The sequence below is a fragment of the Oncorhynchus nerka genome, linkage group LG7 (genome assembly GCF_034236695.1).
Source record: "Oncorhynchus nerka isolate Pitt River linkage group LG7, Oner_Uvic_2.0, whole genome shotgun sequence".
Taxonomy (NCBI): Eukaryota; Metazoa; Chordata; class Actinopteri; order Salmoniformes; family Salmonidae; genus Oncorhynchus; species Oncorhynchus nerka.
Genome location: NC_088402.1, coordinates 85,554,721 through 85,571,817, shown reverse-complemented (window position 1 = coordinate 85,571,817; position 17,097 = coordinate 85,554,721).

The following is a 17,097-nucleotide window of genomic DNA, read 5'->3' as shown; positions in this document are numbered from 1 at the left end:
TCACAGCAAATCATCTATATTTAGCAGCTGTCTATTTACCTCCACAAACTGATGTTGGCATTAAGATTGCATTCAATGAGCTGTATAAGGCCATAAGCAAACAAGAAAATCCTAGTGGCCGGTGATTTTAACACAGTGAAACTGAAATCGGATTTACCTCATTTCTACCCGCATGTGACCTGCGCAACTAAAGGTGAAAAAAGATCAACTTTACTCCACACACAGAAACTCATACAAAGCTCCCCCTCGCCCTCCATTTGGTAAATCTGACCATAACTGTATCCTCCTGATTCCTGTTTACAAGTAAAAACTCTAAACAGGAAGTACCAGTGACACGTTCAATACGGAAGTGGTCTGATGAAGTGGATGCTACGCTACTGGATTGTTTCACTAGCACAGACTGGAATATGTTCTGGGACTCATCTGACGGCATTAAGGAATTTACCACATCGGTCACCGGATGACGACGTACCCACAGTGACAGTATGTACATATCCCAACCAGAAGCCATGGATTACAGCCAACATCCGCACTGAGCTAAATGCTAGAGCTGCATCCTTTAAAGGAACAGGACACTAACCCGGACGCTTATATGAATACTCCCTCTGAAAAACAATCAAACAGGCAAAGCGACAAGACAGGACTAAGATCGAATCCTACTACTTCGGCTCTGACGCTCATCGGATGTGGCAGGGCTTGCAAACTATCACGGATTACAAAGGGTAACCCAGCCGAAAGCTACCCAGTGACGTGGCTGGCAAATGTCTTCACATACATTTTCAACCTCTCCCTGACCTAGTGTGAAATGCCTACATGTTTCAAGCAGACAACAATAGTCCCTGTGCCCAAGAACGCCAAGGTAATCTGTCTAAATGACTATCTCCCCGTAGCACTCACTTCTGCAGCCATGAAATGCTTTGAAAGGCTGGTCATGGCTCACATCAACAATATCATCCCATTTCAATTCACATACCGCTCCCAACACTTCCCTTTCTCTCTTGTACAAACGGACCACCGATGTGAGAATGCTGTTCATTGACTACAGTGCAGCGTTCAACACCATAATGCCCTTCAAACTTATCACTTAGCTAAGGACCCTGGGACTGAACACTTCCCAACTGGATGCTGGACTTCCTGGCGGGAAGGCACCAGATGGTGAGGGTAGGCACCAACACGCTGACGCTACACATAGGGGCCCCTCAGGGGTGCGTGCTTAGTTCCCTCCGGTACTCCCTGTTCACCCACGACTGTGTTGCTCCGCTCGACTCCAACACCACCATTAAGTTTGTCGATGATATGACAGTGGTCTGATCACTGACGACGATGAAACAGCCTATAGGGAGGAGGTCAGAGAGGTGGCAGTGTGGTGCCAGGTCAACAACCTCTCCCTCAAAGTCAGCACGCTGAAAATATTTGGCATGGGCCTAGGCGCTATCAAGCTTATCACATCTGTCATCCAGTACACATCAGAACACAGACACTAGGGATGTTATGTCAACCTCAGGCATATTGACAAACACATTCAGAGCCAGTTGAATATTAACAGTCTGAAAAGAGTGGCACCACAGTCCAATGAATGTTAAGTCCCCTATTTAGAGGATTTGGAGCGGTTATGGACCGGTTCCGACCACCTTTTGTGGCAGGGTAGCCTAATGGTTAGAGCGTTGGACTAGTAACCGGAAGGTTGCAAGTTCAAACCCCCGACCTGATAAGGTACAAATCTGTCGTTCTGCCCCTGAACAGGCAGTTAACCCACTGTTCCTAGGCCGTCATTGAAAATAAGAATTTGTTCTTAACTGACTTGCCTAGGTAAATAAAGGTAAAATAAATAAAAACGGCATTCTGTGAACAACGCAACATCAATTGCTGTGCGTTGTGTGACAGCTCTGGTTGTGCCGTTCTCATCTGATACACAGTGAAATCTGACAACCAATTTGCATAGGGAGCAACACGTCACATTTTCGTGCCTATCCAGACAAAGGATCGAACTCCCCTGGCAGTGAACCTGGCAGCTCTGCTTACAATATTACAGTATATATGAGAATGGGAGACTCTAGTGATTGCATCAAACACAGTCTCATCTCACTGTGATGTTCTCAGATGGATTTAAGAGCTCTCAACATAAAAAAAAATGCAAAATAATTTCATAGAATTTAAACAAGACCACTTTCTCTTGGTCACAGAGGGACAAAATCACCTCGTGCTTAAAGCTGAAGTTGTAACTGGGGAGCCAGGCCCAGCTAAGCAGAATACATTTCTCCACACAAAAAGGCTTCATTACAGACATAAAAACTCCTCAACTCCGAGCTGAGCTGGTGTGGTTACAGGTGGTCTACGGTTGTAAGGCCGGTTGGATATACCGCCAAATTCTCCCCCAAAAAGTCGGAGCCGGCTTATAGTAGAGAAACTAACATAAAATTATCTGGCAACAGCTCTGGGGGACGATCCTGCAGTCAGCATGCCAATTGCACGCTCCATCAAAACTTGAGACATCTGTGGCATTGTGTTGTGTGACAAAACTGCACATTTTAGAGTGGCCTTTTATTGTCCCCAGTATAAGGCAAATGCACTGTTGCTATGGAGAATCCGTAGAGACTCACTTCAAAGCTTAGCTGCTACAAATTCACTGCTCCTCAGCCCAAACTGACTCAGATAGAGAGAGACCAATAGAGAGAATGAGAGGGGGAGAGGGAGTGAAGCAGAGAGAGAGAGTGACAGAGAGAGAGAGGGAGAGAGAGAGAGAGAGAGAGAGAGAGAGAGAGAGAGAGATAGGTAGGTAGAGAGCGGGAGAGAGAGAGAGAGACTGAGAGAGAGAGAGAGAGAGAGAGAGAGAGAGGTTCAGAAAAGTTATAAATAAATCAAGACATCCACTTTTATTTGTAAAAAAATAATAATAATCCCTCTCAGCTCAGCGCAGACAGTGGGTACGTAATTAAGGCACCTGTTCTGAGGTGAGAAACTTTGAAGACAGACATTCACCATCAGGGAATGACAGGCACTCTCCATCAAGACATTGGGGAGAGCATTTCCATAGCAGATGACAAACGAGGGTCCATAACATATGCCCTTCGTTATTTAAAAAAGCCACATCTTCAGATGCTTCTTTGACTCACTAGCTGTGTTCCATGTTCTAAAGACACTAACAAAGCTACAACGAGCTGTGTTCCATGTTCTAAAGACAATAACAAAGCTACAACTAGCTGTGTTTTGTGTTCTAAAGACAATAACAAAGCTACAACTAGCTGTGTTTCGTGTTCTAAAGACAATAACAAAGCTACAACTAGCTGTGTTTCGTGTTCTAAAGACAATAACAAAGCTACAGCTAGCTGTGTTCCATGTTCTAAAGACACTAACAAAAGGTACAGCTAGCTGAGGAAAGAGGAGATACTAAGGGACTGAAAACTGAAGATGTTAGGTCTACAAGACAAACCTATTTTGGTCTCACTACTAGCCTCTTGCCTCTTCCTCCCTGACGGGACAGTAAAATATCACCCCTGATCAGCCTGTATCTATCGAGGAACCCCAAAAAGGTCCCTGGCTGAGTCCCAAAATGGCAGTCTATTCCCTAGGGTGTCCTTTAGGATGCACTTCCTGTTTGAGCCAGCTCACTGTCAGCTCCAAAATGGCTGCTAATCACTAGCAGAGTGCTAGGGAAGCAATGTGGAACGAGCCCTATTTAAAGTGCCAGACAGGTGAAACCAATCTCTGAGACGTCCTTGACTGGCTGCCACAGTGACAGACATTCCCCACAATGCTGTTGGATAACAGACATTATATATTGTTAGCCCAGCTTGGGGAATTTACATGAGATATTCAGTTGTAGTTGGACAGGAATGTTGTTTTTTTCATGTTCACACAAACGGATTTCTAACAATGCAACATATCTTTAATGAACATGATGGTTAAATAAATCTACTTTGTGCAATTGAACACAGCAAAGGAACAACTGAACAGCTCTTATGTAAGTCAATCGAACAACAAAACTGAGACAAATTGTGTCATGCAATTTACCGGACAACATAAAAAAATCAGTTTCTCTCTCGTCTTCTCTCTCTCCCTCTCAGTGTCTGCTTCAGTCTCAGTGGAGATCTGTGAACTGACATGACTGACATGCTTGTTAGGGTTCTACATGCAAGGTGCTAATGAAGTGACAATGAAGTAACAAACTAGACAGTATCTCCAGTCAGGGAGCTAATGAAGTAACAATCTAGACAGTATCTCCAGTCAGTCAGGGTGCTAATGGAGTAACAAACTAGACAGTATCTCCAGTCAGGGAGCTAATGAAGTAACAATCTAGACAGTATCTCCAGTCAGTCAGGGTGCTAATGGAGTAACAAACTAGACAGTATCTCCAGTCAGGGAGCTAATGAAGTAACAATCTAGACAGTATCTCCAGTCAGTCAGGGAGCTAATGGAGTAACAAACTAGACATTATCTCCAGTCAGGGAGCTAATGAAGTAACAAACTAGACAGTATTTCCAGTCAGTCAGGGAGCTAATGGAGTAACAAACTAGACATTATCTCCAGTCAGGGAGCTAATGAAGTAACAAACTAGACAGTATTTCCAGTCAGTCAGGGAGCTAATGAAGTAACAAACTAGACAGTATCTCCAGTCAGGGTGCTAATGGAGTAACAAACTAGACAGTATCTCCAGTCAGGGTGCTAATGAAGTAACAAACTAGACAGTATCTCCAGTCAGGGTGCTAATGGAGTAACAAACTAGACAGTATCTCCAGTCAGTCAGGGTGCTAATGGAGTAACAAACTAGACATTATCTCCAGTCAGGGAGCTAATGAAGTAACAAACTAGACAGTATCTCCAGTCAGTCAGGGTGCTAATGAAGTAACAAACTAGACAGTATCTCCAGTCAGTCAGGGTGCTAATGAAGTAACAATCTAGACAGTATCTCCAGTCAGGGAGCTAATGAAGTAACAAACTAGACAGTATCTCCAGTCAGTCAGGGAGCTAATGAAGTAACAAACTAGACAGTATCTCCAGTCAGGGAGCTAATGAAGTAACAATCTAGACAGTATCTCCAGTCAGGGAGCTAATGAAGTAACAATCTAGACAGTATCTCCAGTCAGTCAGGGTGCTAATGGAGTAACAAACTAGACAGTATCTCCAGTCAGGGAGCTAATGAAGTAACAATCTAGACAGTATCTCCAGTCAGTCAGGGAGCTAATGGAGTAACAAACTAGACATTATCTCCAGTCAGGGAGCTAATGAAGTAACAAACTAGACAGTATCTCCAGTCAGTCAGGGTGCTAATGAAGTAACAATCTAGACAGTATCTCCAGTCAGTCAGGGAGCTAATGGAGTAACAAACTAGACAGTATCTCCAGTCAGGGAGCTAATGAAGTAACAATCTAGACAGTATCTCCAGTCAGTCAGGGTGCTAATGGAGTAACAAACTAGACAGTATCTCCAGTCAGGGAGCTAAAGAAGTAACAAACTAGACAGTATTTCCAGTCAGTCAGGGAGCTAATGAAGTAACAAACTAGACAGTATCTCCAGTCAGGGAGCTAATGAAGTAACAAACTAGACAGTATCTCCAGTCAGGGTGCTAATGAAGTAACAAACTAGACAGTATCTCCAGTCAGGGTGCTAATGGAGTAACAAACTAGACAGTATCTCCAGTCAGGGTGCTAATGAAGTAACAAACTAGACAGTATCTCCAGTCAGGGTGCTAATGGAGTAACAAACTAGACAGTATCTCCAGTCAGTCAGGGTGCTAATGGAGTAACAAACTAGACAGTATCTCCAGTCAGGGAGCTAATGAAGTAACAAACTAGACAGTATCTCCAGTCAGTCAGGGTGCTAATGGAGTAACAAACTAGACATTATCTCCAGTCAGGGAGCTAATGAAGTAACAAACTAGACAGTATCTCCAGTCAGTCAGGGTGCTAATGAAGTAACAAACTAGACAGTATCTCCAGTCAGTCAGGGTGCTAATGAAGTAACAATCTAGACAGTATCTCCAGTCAGGGAGCTAATGAAGTAACAAACTAGACAGTATCTCCAGTCAGTCAGGGAGCTAATGAAGTAACAAACTAGACAGTATCTCCAGTCAGGGAGCTAATGAAGTAACAATCTAGACAGTATCTCCAGTCAGGGAGCTAATGAAGTAACAATCTAGACAGTATCTCCAGTCAGTGAGCTAATGAAGTAACAATCTAGACAGTATCTCCAGTCAGGGAGCTAATGAAGTAACAAACTAGACAGTATCTCCAGTCAGGGAGCTAATGAAGTAACAAACTAGACAGTATCTCCAGGCAGGGAGCTAATGAAGTAACAAACTAGACAGTATCTCCAGTCAGGGAGCTAATGAAGTAACAAACTAGACAGTATCTCCAGTCAGGGAGCTAATGAAGGAACAAACTAGACAGTATCTCCAGTCAGGGAGCTAATGAAGTAACAATCTAGACAGTATCTCCAGTCAGTCAGAGAGCTAATGAAGTAACAATCTAGACAGTATCTCCAGTCAGGGAGCTAATGAAGTAACAAACTAGACAGTATCTCCAGTCAGGGAGCTAATGAAGTAACAAACTAGACAGTATCTCCAGGCAGGGAGCTAATGAAGTAACAAACTAGACAGTATCTTCAGTCAGGGAGCTAATGAAGTAACAAACTAGACAGTATCTCCAGTCAGGGAGCTAATGAAGTAACAAACTAGACAGTATCTCCAGTCAGGAGCTAATGAAGTAACAAACTAGACAGTATCTCCAGTCAGGAGAGCTAATGAAGTAACAAACTAGACAGTATCTCCAGTCAGTCAGGGAGCTAATGAAGTAACAAACTAGACAGTATCTCCAGTCAGGGAGCTAATGAAGTAACAATCTAGACAGTATCTCCAGTCAGTCAGAGAGCTAATGAAGTAACAATCTAGACAGTATCTCCAGTCAGTCAGGGAGCTAATGAAGTAACAATCTAGACAGTATCTCCAGTCAGGGAGCTAATGAAGTAACAAACTAGATAGTATCTCCAGTCAGTCAGGGAGCTAATGAAGTAACAAACTAGACAATATCTCCAGTCAGTCAGGGAGCTAATGAAGTAACAATCTAGACAGTATCTCCAGTCAGGGAGCTAATGAAGTAACAATCTAGACAGTATCTCCAGTCAGTCAGGGAGCTAATGAAGTAACAAACTAGACAGTATCTCCAGTCAGGGAGCTAATGAAGTAACAAACTAGACAGTATCTCCAGGCAGGGAGCTAATGAAGTAACAAACTAATCTCCAGTCAGAGCTAATGAAGTAACAAACTAGACAGTATCTCCAGTCAGGGAGCTAATGAAGGAACAAACTAGACAGTATCTCCAGTCAGGAAGCTAATGAAGTAACAATCTAGACAGTATCTCCAGTCAGTCAGAGAGCTAATGAAGTAACAATCTAGACAGTATCTCCAGTCAGTCAGGGTGCTAATGAAGTAACAATCTAGACAGTATCTCCAGTCAGGGAGCTAATGAAGTAACAAACTAGACAGTATCTCCAGTCAGTCAGGGAGCTAATGAAGTAACAAACTAGACAGTATCTCCAGTCAGGGAGCTAATGAAGTAACAAACTAGACAGTATCTCCAGTCAGTCAGGGTGCTAATGAAGTAACAATCTAGACAGTATCTCCAGTCAGTCAGGGAGCTAATGAAGTAACAAACTAGACAGTATCTCCATTCAGGGTGCTAATGAAGTAACAAACTAGACAGTATCTCCAGTCAGGGTGCTAATGGAGTAACAATCTAGACAGTATCTCCAGTCAGGGAGCTAATGAAGTAACAAACTAGATAGTATCTCCAGTCAGTCAGGGAGCTAATGAAGTAACAAACTAGACAATATCTCCAGTCAGTCAGGGAGCTAATGAAGTAACAATCTAGACAGTATCTCCAGTCAGGGAGCTAATGAAGTAACAATCTAGACAGTATCTCCAGTCAGGGAGCTAATGAAGTAACAAACTAGACAGTATCTCCAGTCAGTCAGGGAGCTAATGAAGTAACAAACTAGACAGTATCTCCAGTCAGGGAGCTAATGAAGTAACAATCTAGACAGTATCTCCAGTCAGGGAGCTAATGAAGTAACAAACTAGACAGTATCTCCAGTCAGGGAGCTAATGAAGTAACAATCTAGACAGTATCTCCAGTCAGTGAGCTAATGAAGTAACAATCTAGACAGTATCTCCAGTCAGTGAGCTAATGAAGTAACAATCTAGACAGTATCTCCAGTCAGGGAGCTAATGAAGTAACAAACTAGACAGTATCTCCAGTCAGGAGCTAATGAAGTAACAAACTAGACAGTATCTCCAGTCAGGGAGCTAATGAAGTAACAAACTAGACAGTATCTCCAGTCAGGGAGCTAATGAAGTAACAAACTAGACAGTATCTCCAGTCAGTGGAGCTAATGAAGGAACAAACTAGACAGTATCTCAGTCAGTGAGCTAATGAAGTAACAATCTAGACAGTATCTCCAGTCAGGGAGCTAATGAAGTAACAAACTAGACAGTATCTCCAGTCAGGGAGCTAATGAAGGAACAAACTAGACAGTATCTCCAGTCAGGGAGCTAATGAAGTAACAATCTAGACAGTATCTCCAGTCAGGGAGCTAATGAAGTAACAAACTAGACAGTATCTCCAGTCAGTCAGGGAGCTAATGAAGTAACAAACTAGACAGTATCTCCAGTCAGGGAGCTAATGAAGTAACAATCTAGACAGTATCTCCAGTCAGTGAGCTAATGAAGTAACAATCTAGACAGTATCTCCAGTCAGGGAGCTAATGAAGTAACAAACTAGACAGTATCTCCAGGCAGGGAGCTAATGAAGTAACAAACTAGACAGTATCTCCAGGCAGGGAGCTAATGAAGTAACAAACTAGACAGTATCTCCAGTCAGTCAGGGAGCTAATGAAGTAACAAACTAGACAGTATCTCCAGTCAGGGAGCTAATGAAGTAACAATCTAGACAGTATCTCCAGTCAGGGAGCTAATGAAGTAACAAACTAGATAGTATCTCCAGTCAGTCAGGGAGCTAATGAAGTAACAAACTAGACAATATCTCCAGTCAGTCAGGGAGCTAATGAAGTAACAATCTAGACAGTATCTCCAGTCAGGGAGCTAATGAAGTAACAATCTAGACAGTATCTCCAGTCAGGGAGCTAATGAAGTAACAAACTAGACAGTATCTCCAGTCAGTCAGGGAGCTAATGAAGTAACAAACTAGACAGTATCTCCAGTCAGGAGCTAATGAAGTAACAATCTAGACAGTATCTCCAGTCAGGGAGCTAATGAAGTAACAAACTAGACAGTATCTCCAGTCAGGAGCTAATGAAGTAACAATCTAGACAGTATCTCCAGTCAGTGAGCTAATGAAGTAACAATCTAGACAGTATCTCCAGTCAGGGAGCTAATGAAGTAACAAACTAGACAGTATCTCCAGTCAGGGAGCTAATGAAGTAACAAACTAGACAGTATCTCCAGGCAGGGAGCTAATGAAGTAACAAACTAGACAGTATCTCCAGTCAGGAGCTAATGAAGTAACAAACTAGACAGTATCTCCAGTCAGGGAGCTAATGAAGGAACAAACTAGACAGTATCTCCAGTCAGGAGCTAATGAAGTAACAATCTAGACAGTATCTCCAGTCAGTCAGAGAGCTAATGAAGTAACAATCTAGACAGTATCTCCAGTCAGTCAGCTAATGAAGTAACAAACTAGACAGTATCTCCAGTCAGGGAGCTAATGAAGTAACAAACTAGACAGTATCTCCAGTCAGTCAGGGAGCTAATGAAGTAACAAACTAGACAGTATCTCCAGTCAGGGAGCTAATGAAGTAACAATCTAGACAGTATCTCCAGTCAGGGAGCTAATGAAGTAACAATCTAGACAGTATCTCCAGTCAGTCAGAGAGCTAATGAAGTAACAATCTAGACAGTATCTCCAGTCAGTCAGGGAGCTAATGAAGTAACAAACTAGACAGTATCTCCAGTCAGGGAGCTAATGAAGTAACAAACTAGACAGTATCTCCAGTCAGGGAGCTAATGAAGGAACAAACTAGACAGTATCTCCAGTCAGGGAGCTAATGAAGTAACAATCTAGACAGTATCTCCAGTCAGGGAGCTAATGAAGTAACAAACTAGACAGTATCTCCAGTCAGTCAGGGAGCTAATGAAGTAACAAACTAGACAGTATCTCCAGTCAGGGAGCTAATGAAGTAACAATCTAGACAGTATCTCCAGTCAGGGAGCTAATGAAGTAACAAACTAGACAGTATCTCCAGTCAGGGAGCTAATGAAGTAACAATCTAGACAGTATCTCCAGTCAGTGAGCTAATGAAGTAACAATCTAGACAGTATCTCCAGTCAGTGAGCTAATGAAGTAACAATCTAGACAGTATCTCCAGTCAGGGAGCTAATGAAGTAACAAACTAGACAGTATCTCCAGTCAGGGAGCTAATGAAGTAACAAACTAGACAGTATCTCCAGGCAGGGAGCTAATGAAGTAACAAACTAGACAGTATCTCCAGTCAGGGAGCTAATGAAGTAACAAACTAGACAGTATCTCCAGTCAGGGAGCTAATGAAGGAACAAACTAGACAGTATCTCCAGTCAGGAGCTAATGAAGTAACAATCTAGACAGTATCTCCAGTCAGTCAGAGCTAATGAAGTAACAATCTAGACAGTATCTCCAGTCAGGGTGCTAATGAAGTAACAAACTAGACAGTATCTCCAGTCAGGGAGCTAATGAAGTAACAAACTAGACAGTATCTCCAGTCAGTCAGGAGCTAATGAAGTAACAAACTAGACAGTATCTCCAGTCAGGAGCTAATGAAGTAACAATCTAGACAGTATCTCCAGTCAGGAGCTAATGAAGTAACAAACTAGACAGTATCTCCAGTCAGGAGCTAATGAAGTAACAATCTAGACAGTATCTCCAGTCAGTGAGCTAATGAAGTAACAATCTAGACAGTATCTCCAGTCAGGAGCTAATGAAGTAACAAACTAGACAGTATCTCCAGTCAGGGAGCTAATGAAGTAACAAACTAGACAGTATCTCCAGGCAGGGAGCTAATGAAGTAACAAACTAGACAGTATCTCCAGTCAGGGAGCTAATGAAGTAACAAACTAGACAGTATCTCCAGTCAGGGAGCTAATGAAGGAACAAACTAGACAGTATCTCCAGTCAGGGAGCTAATGAAGTAACAATCTAGACAGTATCTCCAGTCAGTCAGAGAGCTAATGAAGTAACAATCTAGACAGTATCTCCAGTCAGTCAGGGAGCTAATGAAGTAACAAACTAGACAGTATCTCCAGTCAGGGAGCTAATGAAGTAACAAACTAGACAGTATCTCCAGTCAGGGAGCTAATGAAGGAACAAACTAGACAGTATCTCCAGTCAGGGAGCTAATGAAGTAACAATCTAGACAGTATGTCCAGTCAGTCAGAGAGCTAATGAAGTAACAATCTAGACAGTATCTCCAGTCAGTCAGGGTGCTAATGAAGTAACAATCTAGACAGTATCTCCAGTCAGGGAGCTAATGAAGTAACAAACTAGACAGTATCTCCAGTCAGTCAGGAGCTAATGAAGTAACAAACTAGACAGTATCTCCAGTCAGGGAGCTAATGAAGTAACAATCCAGTATCTCCAGTCAGGAGCTAATGAAGTAACAAACTAGACAGTATCTCCAGTCAGGGAGCTAATGAAGTAACAAACTAGACAGTATCTCCAGTCAGGAGCTAATGAAGTAACAATCTAGACAGTATCTCCAGTCAGTGAGCTAATGAAGTAACAATCTAGACAGTATCTCCAGTCAGGAGCTAATGAAGTAACAAACTAGACAGTATCTCCAGTCAGGAGCTAATGAAGTAACAAACTAGACAGTATCTCCAGGCAGGAGCTAATGAAGTAACAAACTAGACAGTATCTCCAGTCAGGGAGCTAATGAAGTAACAAACTAGACAGTATCTCCAGTCAGGGAGCTAATGAAGGAACAAACTAGACAGTATCTCCAGTCAGGGAGCTAATGAAGTAACAATCTAGACAGTATCTCCAGTCAGGGAGCTAATGAAGTAACAAACTAGACAGTATCTCCAGTCAGTCAGGGAGCTAATGAAGTAACAAACTAGACAGTATCTCCAGTCAGGAGCTAATGAAGTAACAATCTAGACAGTATCTCCAGTCAGGGAGCTAATGAAGTAACAAACTAGACAGTATCTCCAGTCAGGGAGCTAATGAAGTAACAATCTAGACAGTATCTCCAGTCAGTGAGCTAATGAAGTAACAATCTAGACAGTATCTCCAGTCAGGGAGCTAATGAAGTAACAAACTAGACAGTATCTCCAGTCAGGGAGCTAATGAAGTAACAAACTAGACAGTATCTCCAGGCAGGGAGCTAATGAAGTAACAAACTAGACAGTATCTCCAGTCAGGGAGCTAATGAAGTAACAAACTAGACAGTATCTCCAGTCAGGGAGCTAATGAAGGAACAAACTAGACAGTATCTCCAGTCAGGGAGCTAATGAAGTAACAATCTAGACAGTATCTCCAGTCAGTCAGAGAGCTAATGAAGTAACAATCTAGACAGTATCTCCAGTCAGTCAGGGAGCTAATGAAGTAACAAACTAGACAGTATCTCCAGTCAGGGAGCTAATGAAGTAACAATCTAGACAGTATCTCCAGTCAGGGAGCTAATGAAGTAACAAACTCGATAGTATCTCCAGTCAGTCAGGGAGCTAATGAAGTAACAAACTAGACAATATCTCCAGTCAGTCAGGGAGCTAATGAAGTAACAATCTAGACAGTATCTCCAGTCAGGGAGCTAATGAAGTAACAATCTAGACAGTATCTCCAGTCAGGGAGCTAATGAAGTAACAAACTAGACAGTATCTCCAGTCAGTCAGGGAGCTAATGAAGTAAAACTCTAGACAGTATCTCCAGTCAGGGAGCTAATGAAGTAACAATCTAGACAGTATCTCCAGTCAGGGAGCTAATGAAGTAACAAACTAGACAGTATCTCCAGTCAGGGAGCTAATGAAGTAACAATCTAGACAGTATCTCCAGTCAGTGAGCTAATGAAGTAACAATCTAGACAGTATCTCCAGTCAGGGAGCTAATGAAGTAACAAACTAGACAGTATCTCCAGTCAGGGAGCTAATGAAGTAACAAACTAGACAGTATCTCCAGGCAGGGAGCTAATGAAGTAACAAACTAGACAGTATCTCCAGTCAGGGAGCTAATGAAGTAACAAACTAGACAGTATCTCCAGTCAGGGAGCTAATGAAGGAACAAACTAGACAGTATCTCCAGTCAGGGAGCTAATGAAGTAACAATCTAGACAGTATCTCCAGTCAGTCAGAGAGCTAATGAAGTAACAATCTAGACAGTATCTCCAGTCAGTCAGGGTGCTAATGAAGTAACAATCTAGACAGTATCTCCAGTCAGTGAGCTAATGAAGTAACAATCTAGACAGTATCTCCAGTCAGGGAGCTAATGAAGTAACAAACTAGACAGTATCTCCAGTCAGGGAGCTAATGAAGTAACAAACTAGACAGTATCTCCAGGCAGGGAGCTAATGAAGTAACAAACTAGACAGTATCTCCAGTCAGGGAGCTAATGAAGTAACAATCTAGACAGTATCTCCAGTCAGGGAGCTAATGAAGTAACAAACTCGATAGTATCTCCAGTCAGTCAGGGAGCTAATGAAGTAACAAACTAGACAATATCTCCAGTCAGTCAGGGAGCTAATGAAGTAACAATCTAGACAGTATCTCCAGTCAGGGAGCTAATGAAGTAACAATCTAGACAGTATCTCCAGTCAGGGAGCTAATGAAGTAACAAACTAGACAGTATCTCCAGTCAGTCAGGGAGCTAATGAAGTAACAAACTAGACAGTATCTCCAGTCAGGGAGCTAATGAAGTAACAATCTAGACAGTATCTCCAGTCAGGGAGCTAATGAAGTAACAAACTAGACAGTATCTCCAGTCAGGGAGCTAATGAAGTAACAATCTAGACAGTATCTCCAGTCAGTGAGCTAATGAAGTAACAATCTAGACAGTATCTCCAGTCAGGGAGCTAATGAAGTAACAAACTAGACAGTATCTCCAGTCAGGGAGCTAATGAAGTAACAAACTAGACAGTATCTCCAGGCAGGGAGCTAATGAAGTAACAAACTAGACAGTATCTCCAGTCAGGGAGCTAATGAAGTAACAAACTAGACAGTATCTCCAGTCAGGGAGCTAATGAAGGAACAAACTAGACAGTATCTCCAGTCAGGGAGCTAATGAAGTAACAATCTAGACAGTATCTCCAGTCAGTCAGAGAGCTAATGAAGTAACAATCTAGACAGTATCTCCAGTCAGTCAGGGTGCTAATGAAGTAACAATCTAGACAGTATCTCCAGTCAGGGAGCTAATGAAGTAACAAACTAGACAGTATCTCCAGTCAGTCAGGGAGCTAATGAAGTAACAAACTAGACAGTATCTCCAGTCAGGGAGCTAATGAAGTAACAATCTAGACAGTATCTCCAGTCAGGGAGCTAATGAAGTAACAAACTAGACAGTATCTCCAGTCAGGAGCTAATGAAGTAACAATCTGGACAGTATCTCAGTCAGTGAGCTAATCTAACCAGTATCTCCAGTCAGGGAGCTAATGAAGTAACAAACTAGACAGTATCTCCAGTCAGGGAGCTAATGAAGTAACAAACTAGACAGTATCTCCAGGCAGGGAGCTAATGAAGTAACAAACTAGACAGTATCTCCAGTCAGGGAGCTAATGAAGTAACAAACTAGACAGTATCTCCAGTCAGGGAGCTAATGAAGGAACAAACTAGACAGTATCTCCAGTCAGGGAGCTAATGAAGTAACAATCTAGACAGTATCTCCAGTCAGGGAGCTAATGAAGTAACAAACTAGACAGTATCTCCAGTCAGTCAGGGAGCTAATGAAGTAACAAACTAGACAGTATCTCCAGTCAGGGAGCTAATGAAGTAACAATCTAGACAGTATCTCCAGTCAGGGAGCTAATGAAGTAACAAACTAGACAGTATCTCCAGTCAGGGAGCTAATGAAGTAACAATCTAGACAGTATCTCCAGTCAGTGAGCTAATGAAGTAACAATCTAGACAGTATCTCCAGTCAGGGAGCTAATGAAGTAACAAACTAGACAGTATCTCCAGTCAGGGAGCTAATGAAGTAACAAACTAGACAGTATCTCCAGGCAGGAGCTAATGAAGTAACAAACTAGACAGTATCTCCAGTCAGGAGCTAATGAAGTAACAAACTAGACAGTATCTCCAGTCAGGGAGCTAATGAAGGAACAAACTAGACAGTATCTCCAGTCAGGAGCTAATGAAGTAATAACAATCTAGACAGTATCTCCAGTCAGTCAGAGAGCTAATGAAGTAACAATCTAGACAGTATCTCCAGTCAGTCAGGGAGCTAATGAAGTAACAAACTAGACAGTATCTCCAGTCAGGGAGCTAATGAAGTAACAATCTAGACAGTATCTCCAGTCAGGGAGCTAATGAAGTAACAAACTAGACAGTATCTCCAGTCAGTCAGGGAGCTAATGAAGTAACAAACTAGACAGTATCTCCAGTCAGTCAGGGAGCTAATGAAGTAACAATCTAGACAGTATCTCCAGTCAGGGAGCTAATGAAGTAACAATCTAGACAGTATCTCCAGTCAGGGAGCTAATGAAGTAACAATCTAGACAGTATCTCCAGTCAGGGAGCTAATGAAGTAACAAACTAGACAGTATCTCCAGTCAGGGAGCTAATGAAGTAACAATCTAGACAGTATCTCCAGTCAGGGAGCTAATGAAGTAACAAACTAGACAGTATCTCCAGTCAGGGAGCTAATGAAGTAACAATCTAGACAGTATCTCCAGTCAGTGAGCTAATGAAGTAACAATCTAGACAGTATCTCCAGTCAGGGAGCTAATGAAGTAACAAACTAGACAGTATCTCCAGTCAGGGAGCTAATGAAGTAACAAACTAGACAGTATCTCCAGGCAGGGAGCTAATGAAGTAACAAACTAGACAGTATCTCCAGTCAGGGAGCTAATGAAGTAACAAACTAGACAGTATCTCCAGTCAGGGAGCTAATGAAGGAACAAACTAGACAGTATCTCCAGTCAGGGAGCTAATGAAGTAACAATCTAGACAGTATCTCCAGTCAGTCAGAGAGCTAATGAAGTAACAATCTAGACAGTATCTCCAGTCAGTCAGGGAGCTAATGAAGTAACAAACTAGACAGTATCTCCAGTCAGGGAGCTAATGAAGTAACAATCTAGACAGTATCTCCAGTCAGGGAGCTAATGAAGTAACAAACTCGATAGTATCTCCAGTCAGTCAGGGAGCTAATGAAGTAACAAACTAGACAATATCTCCAGTCAGTCAGGGAGCTAATGAAGTAACAATCTAGACAGTATCTCCAGTCAGGGAGCTAATGAAGTAACAAACTAGACAGTATCTCCAGTCAGGGAGCTAATGAAGTAACAATCTAGACAGTATCTCCAGTCAGGGAGCTAATGAAGTAACAAACTAGACAGTATCTCCAGTCAGGGAGCTAATGAAGTAACAAACTAGACAGTATCTCCAGTCAGGGAGCTAATGAAGGAACAAACTAGACAGTATCTCCAGTCAGGGAGCTAATGAAGTAACAATCTAGACAGTATCTCCAGTCAGTCAGAGAGCTAATGAAGTAACAATCTAGACAGTATCTCCAGTCAGTCAGGGAGCTAATGAAGTAACAAACTAGACAGTATCTCCAGTCAGGGAGCTAATGAAGTAACAATCTAGACAGTATCTCCAGTCAGGGAGCTAATGAAGTAACAAACTCCATCTCCAGTCAGTCAGGGAGCTAATGAAGTAACAAACTAGACAATATCTCCAGTCAGTCAGGGAGCTAATGAAGTAACAATCTAGACAGTATCTCCAGTCAGGGAGCTAATGAAGTAACAATCTAGACAGTATCTCCAGTCAGGGAGCTAATGAAGTAACAAACTAGACAGTATCTCCAGTCAGTCAGGGAGCTAATGAAGTAACAAACTAGACAGTATCTCCAGTCAGGGAGCTAATGAAGTAACAATCTAGACAGTATCTCCAGTCAGGAGCTAATGAAG